The sequence below is a fragment of the Canis aureus genome, chromosome 7 (genome assembly GCF_053574225.1).
Source record: "Canis aureus isolate CA01 chromosome 7, VMU_Caureus_v.1.0, whole genome shotgun sequence".
Taxonomy (NCBI): Eukaryota; Metazoa; Chordata; class Mammalia; order Carnivora; family Canidae; genus Canis; species Canis aureus.
Genome location: NC_135617.1, coordinates 50,601,249 through 50,615,281, shown reverse-complemented (window position 1 = coordinate 50,615,281; position 14,033 = coordinate 50,601,249). Strand labels below are relative to the sequence as shown.

The 14,033-nt window shown below is 36.2% G+C and overlaps 1 long non-coding RNA gene across 8 annotated transcripts in view; it reads right to left on the bottom strand.

The window, feature by feature from the left end:
* The window catches only part of LOC144316850 (uncharacterized), a 138,480-nt gene that overhangs the window by 21,175 nt on the left and 103,272 nt on the right, over window positions 1–14,033 (bottom strand). For 4 of the 8 annotated variants that reach the window (XR_013382686.1, XR_013382693.1, XR_013382685.1 and 1 more), the window contains one exon: window positions 3,742–3,956. The exons of 2 other annotated variants lie outside the window; for them this stretch is intronic. This is a non-coding gene — a long non-coding RNA (uncharacterized LOC144316850). Of the gene's footprint in view, window positions 1–3,741; window positions 3,957–12,393; window positions 12,483–14,033 lie in introns of those variants that run through there. 2 more of the 8 variants (XR_013382688.1, XR_013382684.1) reach the window with 1 other exon arrangement.

Here is a 14,033-nt window from a genome sequence, read left to right as displayed (position 1 = left end):
CAGGGCGTGATCCCGGAGTCCCAGGATCGAGTCCCACATCAGGCTTCCTGCATGGAGCCTGCTTCTCCCTCTGCCTATGTCTCTGCCTCTCTCTCTTTTTCTCTGTGTCTCTCATGAATAAATAAATAAAATCTTAAAAAAAAAAAAACACCAATAATATTGGGTTAGGGCACACCCTAACAATCTTATTTTAACTTATTACCTCTATAAGGATCCCATGTCCAAATAGTCATATTCTGAGCTAATAGGAGTTATGGCTCCAACATATTTTTTTTAGAGGGACATACTTCAGTACAGAATAGAGTCTTAGCATTTTTGTTTTCCTTATAAATATTAGACATATTAACTATCAGTAGTAGTTTTCCAAATATATTTTCCAGACTTGTATTATTTTTTACATTCTTTTTGTAATTGGCAATTATTTTGTTCTATTGTTGCTTCATTACCTTATTTATATATATTTTATTCAAAGGTGTTTTATTTTTTCATTGTCAAATTTACTTTTTCTTTATTGTTTTATCAGTTGATCTTAGAAAGTCCTAGTTTATTTAGAGATTTAAAAATTATTAATTTCTATTTTCTACTTTGTAAATAAAATTTTAGTTTTTGTTACATTTAAAATTTACCTTTCTGTTCATTTACAACATGAGACCCTTTTTTTAAAAGGTGATTTTCCTGAGCATATTTTAATATATAAAAATTTATACAAAGCAATATTTTTCTCTGTCCTGTACAAAATCAAATGCCCTTAAAGTTAAAATATTTTCTTTATTAATAACAAATAGAAGCTCTCTTCCTTTACCCTACATTATATTTTTTAGTCCATATTTCAAATGAGCTGACATGAGAATTTTCACCTGTTCCCATGTAGGTGTGTGATTTTGAGTAGGTTATTTAACTTCTATGGATTTTGATTTCTTCATTTGAAAAAAATGTAGACATTAAACAGTATTTTCACTAGGTATCTCTCAAGACCAAAACCTCTATGACTCTACAAAGCCAACCTCAGGTAGAATGGAGATCGTGCAATAGTCTGTAGCCAAATGCAGAAGGAAGCTATTGTGAAATATGAAAGGATTGGAGTCAAGTGGCAATTTCAACTGTCTCCATATCAGTTTTCAGAAGGGATATCCCTTTTAGAGCCTCATCTCTTCCAATTTAATAAGTGGAGCTGTTTAAAATATAATCTTGGGATGCCTGGCTAGCTCAGTCAGAAAAGCATGCAACTCTTGGTCTTGGGGTCATGAGTTTAAGCCCCATGTTGGGTGTAGAGATTGCTTAAATAAATAAACTTTAAAAAGTATATTATGACCTAAGCAGATTAGGAATATTACTGGAAAACATGGGGAAAAGGAGATGTGATGAAAGCATTAAGTGTTTTAATATCACTATGGGATGGTTGATAAAAAATTGAAACTGATGGACAGTAGACAGAAAAAAGACATTTTCAACATTTTAACGGTTGAGTTCATTTCAGCTACAGAATTCATGGGTATTACACTTTAGGGTGGCATATTTATTGTAAATATATTTCTCCTGTGTGACATTATTGGCCAAATATAAGCAATAATAAACAAAATTCAGTGGGCAGATTATGCCATGTCTGTCAGAAAAGCTATTAGCAATTATGAAATTAAAAATTCAAATTACATAGATTTCCTCTAGTTGCTGAAGGGAAAAGATACAAATGTGAATATGTTATCTAAATGGATATTCATTCTGTTTTTTGTCTTGTCACCGTTAGAAAGAGAATCTCAAACTTGAGGAGCACCTTCTGTGCTCTTCTAGGAGTAGGATCTCAGCATCCCAGCTTTATCACTGGCTGCCAGTCCTGACTCACTTCCCCTGGTAAAGCCAACTCCATGCTCTTCCCTGGGTTTTTTCCTCATGAAAAGGGTGACTCCATGGAAAGCCCTTCAAATAGAATAAATGTGATTAAATGTAAGAAAAATTTGTGCTATGATTTGTTACGTTTTCTCCTTTCCCATTTGAATTTCCAATTATCTCTGAAATAATATTTCTGAATTTTTTTTTTTATTTTCATCCACTCAAGTGATGGAAAAGATTGATAAATCAAGTAATTCCCATTTGCTCCTTTATTTTCCTGGGCACATGACCTACTCTTTCATCACCATGAGATCCATTATTTTTTTGTGGCTGGTGAGTTGGGGGTAGATTAGGATTTATTGAAGCAGAAATGAAGAGAAAAAGAAATAATTCATATTCAGCTTCAGACACCCAAAATGGGATTTTCAAAAACTTTAGCAAGAAAATCGGCTTGGATTCCAGGGTGTATAAATGTGACTTCTCCTCTAGTAAATGATAAACAGATTTAAACTATGGCCTTTTGTGTTAGGGAGGTTATATAGAGAAAATAAAATCATGTCTGCATAGGTTGTAGAAATGGAAACTAAGTTAAATTTTGGAATTAATCCTATTTGGGCTAAATTATGAGATAGTAATCCCTAGAAACTTAGAGATATTTTAAAGTGATTTGAGAGCACACATCTTCCTAGTTTTCTATAGGGAGTTACAGCCTCCAAGAGAGGCCGCTGTCTGGAGACCCTTCCACATCTGTGCAGAAATTTAGCTGCCTCTCATTAAGACTGCTATCTCAGAGAATCTGAAGCACTGCCTTTGCACCTCTAAGGCTGATGTGCAGTGTGGAAAAGGATCTTCAATGCAGCGCATACCCTCTTGATAGATGTTGGGGGACTAGAGATGGCTGGGAGAGCAGAGGAGGATTGGGGTTGCAATAAAGAGAATAAAGTGGCCATAGTATTAGAGATCAAGGACTCCTGTCGTGGAGCCAGCAGGTTGTTTCCAGAGGCCAGGTAGGACTATTCACACTAATTTATATCAGGAGCCCTCCAGCTCAGAAAGACCCCATAGATACTTGAGGGATCTTTTTAAGCTGGAGCTGTGAGTTCACATTAACCACACCCAAGGGAGGCTTCAGGCTTTGTGTGGCCTGAAATTTAAATGATTTTTGGAACTTTCCTGGAGGGAATAAAAAAGAAGTAAAAACTTAGAGAATGAAAATGAACATGTACACTGGGAATAGAAAAGAATTTACAAAAATACGCTTTCAAAAGCTATCAAATGCTTTTGAAAAATATAGGAGGAACTGGATATAACTTTTATCAATTAGCTACATGACTCACCTCTGTAAAACATTTCATCCCTACATTGTCTACTGCTTTTACTTTAATTGCTTCTCCCTAGGCATTTGTAGCACCCCTCCATAGAGAAGAGAAAAATAACTCTGTCCTCTGGCATGGATAATAGAAATTGGCTTTTAAAAAATTAACAATTTAAAATTAATTTCTTAAAAAATAGTATTCATTTAAGGAAAGTTCCTTTGGCTTTACAACTTATCGTGAGTAATACTATATGCATTTTTACCATTGCTGTAAAATCTGGGAAGCTCTCTGTCAAGCTTATGTCATATGTGCACTTTAAAATTTCAGGACATTTAGAATCTCCTTAAATACTTAAATACTGTTTAAACGGACTACATTATTCCTAGAAGCCTTCCAAGACTAGTGGCAATAATTTAATTTACACAGAAATGATTACAAAGTATGAAAATGCTTACTCTAAATTTAGGCTATATGTATTTTCAATTAAACATCCCCATAGGCTGATTGCAAAATTTCTCACACCCATGACAACCTACCAACAAGAGGGAATCCATGACAGAAGAAATCAGGGTAGAAATGGCTACTAGCTTCTTCATCATTTGTGGTTAAAACTTTTAATATTGCACATTTTGTAAAATGCATTACATTGCTAATAGATTTCAGAGGCCTGGAAGCCACCTGTGCAAGGAAGGGACTTCGACATATAAGCTTGGTGGCTCTTGTTGTCACTGCAGGTCTAGCTTGAAAAGGAGTCCACAAATTTGCAGAAGGTCAGGGGGATAGGGAAAGGTAGAACTGAGAGAACCAAATAACCTAAAAAAGAATATGTAAGTTTAAAATACTTTCAATTTATTATAATGGACCATGTTCTAGTGAAATAAATTTACTATTATCTACTTTGCCTCAATAATCCACCCATTTTCAGTCTCCCAGGAGGTGGGGCTCAGGTAAACATCACATCTGTTAAGACAAAGAAGCTGCACTTTCTTTGTGCCTCTTAGTAGGAATAAATATGGGATATTATTACATGTGGTTTTCAACTTAATATTTATTTACTTTTGATGTGATTATAATATTTAATTATAATTATAGTATCCAATAAATTTTTTAAAAAATTATTCATGTATTTGTTTCTTATTATTAGATTTATAGGAGAAAGGCCTTTTTAAAAAGATTTTATTATTTATTTATTCATTCATGAGAGACACGGAGAGAGAGGCAGAGACACAGGTAGAGGGAGAAGCAGCCTCCCCAAGAGGAGCCCAATGTGGGACCTGATCCCATGACCTGGGGATCATGCCCTGAGCCAAATGCAGACACTCAACCACAGAGCCACCCAGGCATCCCAGGAGAAAGGCTTTAAATGGTTCAATCAGAATTTCCTTAGATTATTCTAGAGTCATTGTCAAGGGCTGGTACCAAATAACATACCAGAATTGTGGTGGGAACTGACCTTGAAGATACAAAAAGTCCAATCAGGCCTTGATGAATTCATAATGTAGACCAAATTGTTTTGCCCAACTTTTCTCTTTGCTACTCTGAACTTCTTTGTGCCCATGGACTTGACAGGTAGTTTAGACTCCAAAATACAAAGATAAGCTTGTAAGATCACATAAACTAATTCTCAGAAGTCTTTAGCTTGGGCTGTTGGCTCAGCACATTCTCTTCACAGAGATAATAGTGTGGGGATGGATTCAGTTAAGAAGCTTACATGTGCTCCTCTTTATCAAGAATTGACTCTCCCCAATGATGGGAGAGTAGGAGATAGAATTTTAAGTTTATTTTGTTTGGGGGAGGACATGATGTTCAGGTAAGACCTGCTAGAGCAGGTATTATCTAGGTTGAGCTGGAAGGTGGAGGAATTAGGTAATAGGAGAATATATGATTCAAGGCAAAGGCAATAATAATATTGGAGAAGCATGGGGGTGCCACCATGACACATTGCAGTTATAAAACTTGGACAGTGTTTCTTTACTTACTTGATTAAGTAACTAAAGAAAAAGCAAGGTAACACTTATAGCTTGCCACTTGGTTGTGAGGATCCTTCTTTACCTTGAAATCCAACATTTTTCCACATAGTTAAAAAAAAGGGGGGGTTAGGATATATTTTTTTTTCATGAACTCGAAGTTCCCTTGATATTGGTAGTTTACGTAACTTGTGTAGCATTTGGACAGATTAGCATTGTTCAGGAAAAAAACATAGAAACCTCATACCAAACAAGCCTATTTGAGGCTAGGTACTTTCACATTCATTATCTCATAATCCCCACAAAAAATATTATGAATTACTATGAGATTTTCTAGATTAGCAAAGAGGCTTAAAGAGATCAAGCATGAGGTTAAACAAGCCCAACAAAGAAAAATGTAAATTTTGAATAATGTTTAAATTAACCTGATACCATAAAGCAAGTCTCTAGTACTTGACTTTCTTGGTGTTTTATGTGCATGTGCTTATGAACTGCAGAGTGTCCATAATAATAAGATGCCAGTTAAATAATTTTTGAAATGTTTGCATTTTGACTGCACAACTGCAAATTCAAAAGAAATCTTAACTAGAGAAAAATGCATTATATATACAAGGCTGAGTCGGAAATTTCCAATTATTTTGATGCAGTAGGCACTCTGTCTTCAGAACAATCAATTAGACTCTTGCCTCCGATGTGAATATCTGAATACAAATTAAAAATGAAGGGCATGTACACAACATCAGAATATAGATCAAAATCATTACCCAGGTTAGTTTGTAATGTTCCATTTAGAGGATAGATAATCAGGGAAAAAATTACATGTACTCTTGGGAACAATGACAAACACCTGTAATCACTTTTGGAAAGCCATAGTTATAAATTTGGAGCTATTTCAAAGATGGCTTAAAGTTCTCAGATAAATGACATAATGTAATACTTAAATGTATATATTAAGGAAGTTTCATAAGATATATGTCATTGTAACCTATTTCTTTAATCATTGGGGAAGTATTTATTTCAACTATGAAAAATATGAGACTATTCATAAAATTCAGTGACCTGGTGTGCCTAAAGCACCTCTACTCATGTCTGGCATACAGTAGTCACAATAGAGCTAGTTTCCTTCTAGCTTGATAGAAGTTAAGAACAACATTTAAAAATCATCTAAAACTAACAAACTAAATAATAAAAATCATCTCAACTACAAAAATAGCTCAATTACAAAATGTGTTTAAGAAATTGAGTCTCTATGTAGAATTCTATCATGATGAAATTTATTACCTAAAGTTCAGGCCCATCTCACACTCACTTTATTTTACTTAAGAATTAAAGACAGCTTGAAAAAAATATTAGCCATAAACATAAGCCCGATTAATATTTTACTGTGTCCTTATGTTTATTTATTTTTTTTACATGAGTCTGATGTGAAAGGCAACCAAATTTAAATGGCTTCTTCTAACTTTTCATTCTCTTCCTTCAAGCTATTCAAAGTCAGGTAATTCAGTCAGTACAGATAGGCTTCTCTGCTGCCTAATACTGGTAAGTCACTTCCAGACCATGTTTCTTCATCTGTATAATGGGGATTGTACTAACCCGATGCTGATGAATACGCAACATAGTATGTTGACTGGCATGAAACAAGTGTTCTCTAAATGGCTGCATTTGGTGCCTTGACATGGTTCGGAAATAAAGTGTAGGAGTGCCTGGGTGCTCAGTCAGATAAGTGTCTGCCTTCAGCTCAGATCATGATCTCAGGGTCCTGGGATCAAGCCCTGAGTCCAGCTCCCTACTTAGTGGGGAGTCTGCTTCTCCCTCTGCCCCTCCCCCCTCTGCTCATGCTCTCTCTTTCTCTCTCTCTTCCTCAAATAAATAAACCCTTTAAAAAAAAACTCTAAAGAATGTCTGAAATTCACTGTATCCTTCTAGTAATTTTTTTTTTTAATTTTAGTAATAAACTGTTGAGGATTAAGCCACCTGTGTTGCAGGAAAGTAACCCTGCTGGCCTAGCCACAGATGATGGGGTCAAGACAATAATACCTGATTTAAAGATGGTCACTGACAACTACTCTTGAAAAAGGACAATTGATCCTATGGTAGCCAAAATGAAATTTTGCTTAGCAATATGCTCCATATTGAATGGAATAAAAATGATCCTTCTTAAGAAATATAACTACTAAACAAACACAGAGAAGGCAGGCTACTTGATCTCACTCTGAACAGTTCAGTGCATATCTTATCTCTTATAAAAACTGTGAGGCAAATCCAGAATAATTGCACAGCTAAAGAGACCTATCAACATTCTTGGACACTCTTATAATAAATCTCCCATGCCAAAGGCACCCAGGTTTTGTCTCTTCCATACAGTCTTTATGCAACATTTTGGTAGTATCCAATAGTGAGGTTTTCAAGGAATAGACCTCAGGCTTGAAATGGAGTTGGTGGAAAAAGAGGGAGCAGTAGGGGTCCCCATTCATTTGGGTTTGGGGAGTAAATCAGAAATTAAAATATCAACCCATTATGCTGTAGTTTCAGGATGACATACCCAACAAAGTCAAGGCTTCAGGCCACATAGTCAGCACCATATTAAGGTAGTTTGGAGGGATTAGGATGCAGAAGAATAATAGGATGAGTAAGCCATTCTGCTGACCCTATGTTTTCTATATGGAGAAAGCAGTATACCCAGTCTGATTGTAGACAACTTAACAAAACTGAGTTCCAGTGTCGTGTCAAATATACCCAAACTAATAACTTCTCCCTTTCTGCATTTTTAAGATCTGATCTTACCAAAGATTAAAATGCCAAATACTTACTTTTCCTGCTTTATCTACGGCCAGATCATGGCTAAGCATCTCTGCCCACTGAAGCTAGAGCCTGGTTTGGACATGAAGGGTAGTCTGCTTGGCTTATATTTTCGTCTATAAAATTATAAATCTTGGATAAATACCTCTTTCTTTTGACTGGAGACTATATTGGCTATCATGATGCTTATAACTGCAGTGGCCATCTCCTGGCCCTAAGGAGTGAAAGTAGAGCCAGTGGGCTGAATATGGTAGAGAAGGAAGATGAAATGAACCTCAGTCCTTAGTAATGCAACTGAGCTCTTGGACTAACACTGGAACCCCTTTACTTCAGATTGTCATTGTATAAGACAACAAATCCCCATTATTGAAGCTCATTTAGTTAGGTCAATAGTCCTTTGCACTTAAAGGTGTCCTAACTGGTATAACCAAGTGATTATGCAGAAGGAAATGCTTTCAGCCTGAATTCAGTGCTTACACTACTCTTGTCCAGGTAGCAATGGCAGAGGGCACAGAGTATAACGTAAGGGAAAGCCAAATTCCCAGTTGCATTTGCTTTTTATGGTTAAAGTTAGGGTTCTGATTGGTAAAAATTATGATTTTGCTTTCACTAACATGTGGACTTTTACTTGGATTAAGTGCACTTCAGGCTTGAGTACCTGATATAGCAGGACATTTCTAATGATTTCCCTACTATCAGAATCCTTCCCTACACCTTCTTTTTTTTTTTTTTTTCCCAGTTGAAATGAACTTCCCAATTATGAGACCTATTCATTAACTAGAGTTGGAATTTATCACTGACCTTAACATCACTATGCAAAACCATACTCGGAAGGAGTGGAAATGTACTCAGGAGTTGTACAAGTTGCCAGAGTACTGACAGAAGGTAGAAGAGATGAAGTGGTCTTTGATTTTAAAGATACTTTGTCCAGGGACAAGAGCACATACTTGAAATATGCTTCATTTGTGTTTTTTGGACCCATCGAGAATGCACATTAAAGCATAGTCATGGACAGCTCTCAAGAGTTTTAACAGCTTGTGGTTTTAACTGATGTGCAATTATACTAAGCCTTGATTCATGATGACTGCTGTGAAGAGTCAGTGTTTGACATAAGTTAGGCAAAGAAATTCAATGGATTGGAGAGAAACGACTTATAGAGTAGATCTATAACCTATTGCTGGAGCCCATATGATGTTCTCGCCACAGTGCTTCCTTACTATTAGTGGCCAGAAAGAGAGAGTAATAAAGGAAAGTGTCAAGATGCCTAAAATGACCTTTTATCCTTTCTCCACTGGTGGAAAAGGCTGTAACCACCCAAGAGTTGTTAATTATAATAGGAAGGGTCAAAGTTGGTAGGTACAGGTAGTGACTATCAGCAAGAGAGAGAACTGGGTATAGTACTTTAAGAAATAATAATACTGGAGATTGTTGGCTGTGATTTAGATAGCAGAGGATAAAATTTTAACGTATTTCCTAAGACTTCATTTGATATATACAATCAAGCAAATTGCACTGGCCTAATAAAAATGGGAACTGTCCTTCTTTCATACCAACAAGACATCACATCAACAGTGCAAATAGCCTGGGTTCAAATACTGCCCCCCCCCATCCCTTTTACTTGCTATGTGATTTAAGGCCTAAGTTTCTTCACACAAAGTGCAAAATAGGATAAGACTACTACTCAAAATAGTTATTATGAGAATAAATATAATATATGTAAAATGCTCCAGAAAATTCTGGAAATATTAAATCTCATTAAGAAAGGGATACTTGGTCTCCTTGGTTATAAGAAGACTGGAGATAATTAAAAAATAAAAAGAGGATCCCTGGGTGGCTCAGCGGTTTCATGCCTGCCTTTGGCCCAGGGCACGATCCTGGAGTCCCGGGATCGAGTCCCGCGTCGGGCTCCCTGCATGGAGCCTGCTTCTCCCTCTCCCTCTGCCTGTGTCTCTGCCTCTCTCTCTCTATGTCTATCATAAATAAATAAATAAAAATAAATCTTTAAAAAAAATAAAAATAAAATAAAAATAAAAAGAGCCAGAGAGTGAAGAGTGTGTGGTAAAGGCTGATATAATCATTTTTACACATACTATGCCTCTTTATTCTTTTTCAGAAACAAAAAAATTGTAAAGACACAGGATTATTATTTAGAGAAGGGACACTTTAATTGACCCCAGTGGTCCACCGGAGGCTTACAGTATCAAATGATAAATGATTGTGACTGAGTTTATCCCACAGTAGGTGGGGAAAATGGTGTATATTTTATTTCCAACAGCTGTATTCAAATTCAGGAGTATATACTTGGGAAATGGATTTATTAATTAAAAAAAAAAAAGAGTGATGGTTCCCTAACGCACAGAGTAAATGGTGTTGGAGTTATGATGCTGTTGAGCAGGAGGAAGCCCTTGGTACTTCTACTTACTCTTTTGTGAACCAGTCACACTCCATCTTCTGAAATATCCTTGAAGTTTCAGTCACTACCGAAGATTTCCTGGGTACTGTGATTCTATTAGCTCTCTTTTATTTCTCTAGTTTAGCTTGGGAAAACATTGAGTTCTAGAATATTGACCTTGTTTTTTTTTTTTTTAAGATTTTATTTATTTATTCATGAGGGACACAGAGAAAGAGAGAGAGAGAGAGAGAGAGAGGCAGAGACACAGGCAGAGGGAGAAGAAGGCTCCACGCAGGGAGCTCAATGTGGGACTCGATGGGGGACTCGATGTGGGACTCGATCCCCGGTCTCCAGAATCAGGCTCTGGGCTGAAGGCGGCGCTAAACTGCTGAGCCACCCGGGTTGCCCAATATTGACCTTGTTTAACAATGATTTAACTTATGTGTAGTTCTTTATGCAGGTGTTTTTAGACATTTCGTTTCTGAACAGTGTTAAATACCAAACCCATATTATGGCAAGGAAATATATCATAAATTAGTGATTAAAAAATGTCCTCTCCAGGTCATCACACTTCTCTATCAATATGATGATGTCATATTTGGCCCTAGACAAATGTAAGTTGTAAGTATTCTAAATTTAAAAAAAAATAAGTGATGTTAAAAATGAAGCTTATAGAAATATATTTCTTAGTGAGGTTTTTATCTCTAAATATATGGAGTTAATTGTAATCTCCTCCAAGGTTAAGGATGGCTTTTACTCCATTTAATTCAGAAAGAGGTATAGCATTTAATTGATTTTTTTAATTTTGAAGGTGTCTTATGTTTCATCCTAGATATACTTCACTACTTAATAATTTATTTCAGCTTTTCTACCATACTTTACTTTGTATACTTTATAGAACCATTGAAGAATTTTAGACTGGCCTACTATGAGTTGCCTGTCCAGTTCATATTATACTGCTAATTTTGAGAGGTCTGAAGACTCTAACAGAGCAGAATTCTTAAGTGGTAAAACCTCAAAGGACACTTAAATGTGATCCCTGAAGTGTATCTGTATCTTCTATCATCTATTTATTTTTTTTAATATTTTATTTATTTATTCATAGACACACAGAGAGAGGCAGAGACACAGGGGGAGGGAGAAGCAGGCTCCATGCAGGGAGCCCGACGTGGGACTCGATCCTGGGTCTCCAAGATCACACCCCAGGCTGCAGGCGGCGCCAAACCGCTGAGCCACCGGGGCTGCCCCTATTATCTATTTATTATATGATCCACCAAATTATAAGTTTGAACATGCCCAGATAAATTCCATTATTAAATGGAAGTCTATTAAGGATCAGGCCCCTGTGTACATGAAGTCAATAAATTCTCCCTATATTCATTAACTCTGTGTAGGTCATGTTTCCGTTCTTCCTCACTCAACCTATGCCTATGGCTTGATAGAAAATTCTGTGTCCAACCTAAAGAGGATAAAAGACTTAAGAGATACTTGTAGGGAATTCTGCAGGGTATGTAAGCCCTACCTAAAAGTGGATTGCTATGGCATTAGAAAGCTCTTTAAGAGTGAGTTTGCAAGATAATGGAGTGAGAAAATCCTCCTATTTGGCAGAACTTCAAGTAAGACATTTTGAAATTTTTATGCCTGGAAGGAAGACTAGATTGTGACCCAACTTTCTTGATTTGGGGAGAGCTGCAGCCTTTTGGCTAAATTGTCAAAGACTTGGGAGAAGTACAATTGGAGGAGTTGTGCCCTAGGGTTTTGGATAAACCGTGAATGAATCTCTTAAAAGAGAGGTCTGAACCTAGTTATTTCACCCAAAAAGAATAGAGACCATGTTTGGGTCTAGTGACTTGTCCTTTCCTTACTCTAAGGTAATTTGACTATAGCCATTACTAAGGACAAAATTTGCCAGCAACAACAAGATTTGAATTTCTAACAAAGTGTTATACCCCAGTTGAAAATAGCTAGCTACTGATAGCATCGGGATTTTTGTAGCATTAATATGACAATTGTTTACCCTCAATGAAAAAAACACTATTTGGAATCTAAGTTTGCTTCCTGTGGCCATCTTCTGTTCATGACATGAACTTACGGAGTATTTCATGTACACCAAGTTTTTCCATCAATATGGCTTCTGTCCATGGCACTCACTTTCCAGGAATAGAAGCAATAAGTTGAAGCCTGTGAAAGGAACAATTCCTATCATGCTCACACCATGCATATGTAGCTGGCCTTAAATAACTTGATCTATTGAAAACTCATTTACATTGTTCTTTCATTGACCATAATGCACTGAACATTGCCTTGTCTTATGTGTAATACATGATTTGAGACAACTTATAAATAATGCTACATCTTTCATAGTTAATTTCAGAGGTCTGAGAATTGAAGAGCAGTACGAACGGTATTTTTTAAAATCTTACCTGATAAAAAAAAAATAATAAAATAAAATAAAATAAAATAAAATAAAATAAAATAAAATAAAATAAAATCTTACCTGATGACTTTCAAAACATTTTTTGAATCTGTTTCATGGGCATGAAATTGATAATATACGAAGGAAGCACACTGAGAATTAATTTATGTAAAATATAAAAATGGTTCCACTAAATTGTAAACTGTGGTTGGCATGTGGCAATCTTGGATATCCCATGTCATAAGAATAGTTAGTGGGATGCCTGGGTGGCTCAGCGGTTAAGCACCTGCCTTCAGCTCAAGGAGTGATCCTGGAGTCATGGGATCGAGTCCCACATCAGGCTTCTTGCATGGAGCTTGCTTCTCTCCCTGCCTGTGTCTCTGCCTCTCTCTCTGTGTGTGTCTCTCATGAATAAATAAATAAATAAACCTTAAAAAAATAGTTAGTAAAAAGGATCATCACCATATCAGCAAGAGCAATACGTTTTTCACCCTACAATCAACTTTGGAAGAATTACAGATGAACTAGGAGACTTTGGGGGCACCTCTTTTTATATACTGTTTAATGGCATTGAGAAAATATGATACCCCTAGACCTCTTAGAAATGATTGTTCATGCTATCCCATGAGGTGAGGATCTCAGGCCAACTAAGAAACTAGCAAAAGGCAAAAGAAATAATAGAAATCTAACACTAAAAACTGGCCTGGTGATAACAAGGTTACATAAGTAGGTATTATCTAAAAAATTTGAAAGTAAATGGATGTCAGGAGAGTAGATTGTGACATTAGAAATTAGCTTCAAAATAAGTTGAAGATAACATCTTTGGTTGCAGAAATAGTGACAGTTTTCATTGTTACTCATTTGGGAAGGGGATGGGTGTGATTTTGGTTAGATGTGAGCTAGCTATATTATAAAAAATTGATGTCATCTTTGGAGGTGTAGACTTAGAAAGATACTCAGTCCAGCAAGTGAAGTTTTTCATGTAAAAGAAAAGATGAAATATCCACCAATTACACTGCTCCATTTTTAGGAAAAACTCCAAAATGGAACTCTTCTGTTTAGGCAACTAAGATTCTTGTCATGTTTGTGTTGAATGAATCCAAAGTCATAGTCCTAGGCAAAAGTGATTTAGAAGGGTATCAGAGTGAGATTAAACTTGATTCAGACAAATTTGATTCAACACCATTTCTCTGTATTGGTTGGCTTTAATGTCATACAGGTTCTCTTTACCTAATGAGAAAGGTAGCTAGGAGTTAATCATACCTTCCTCTACGACACTGCACTTTTCTGGTTTGCCTCCCCCCCATCAATGGCTT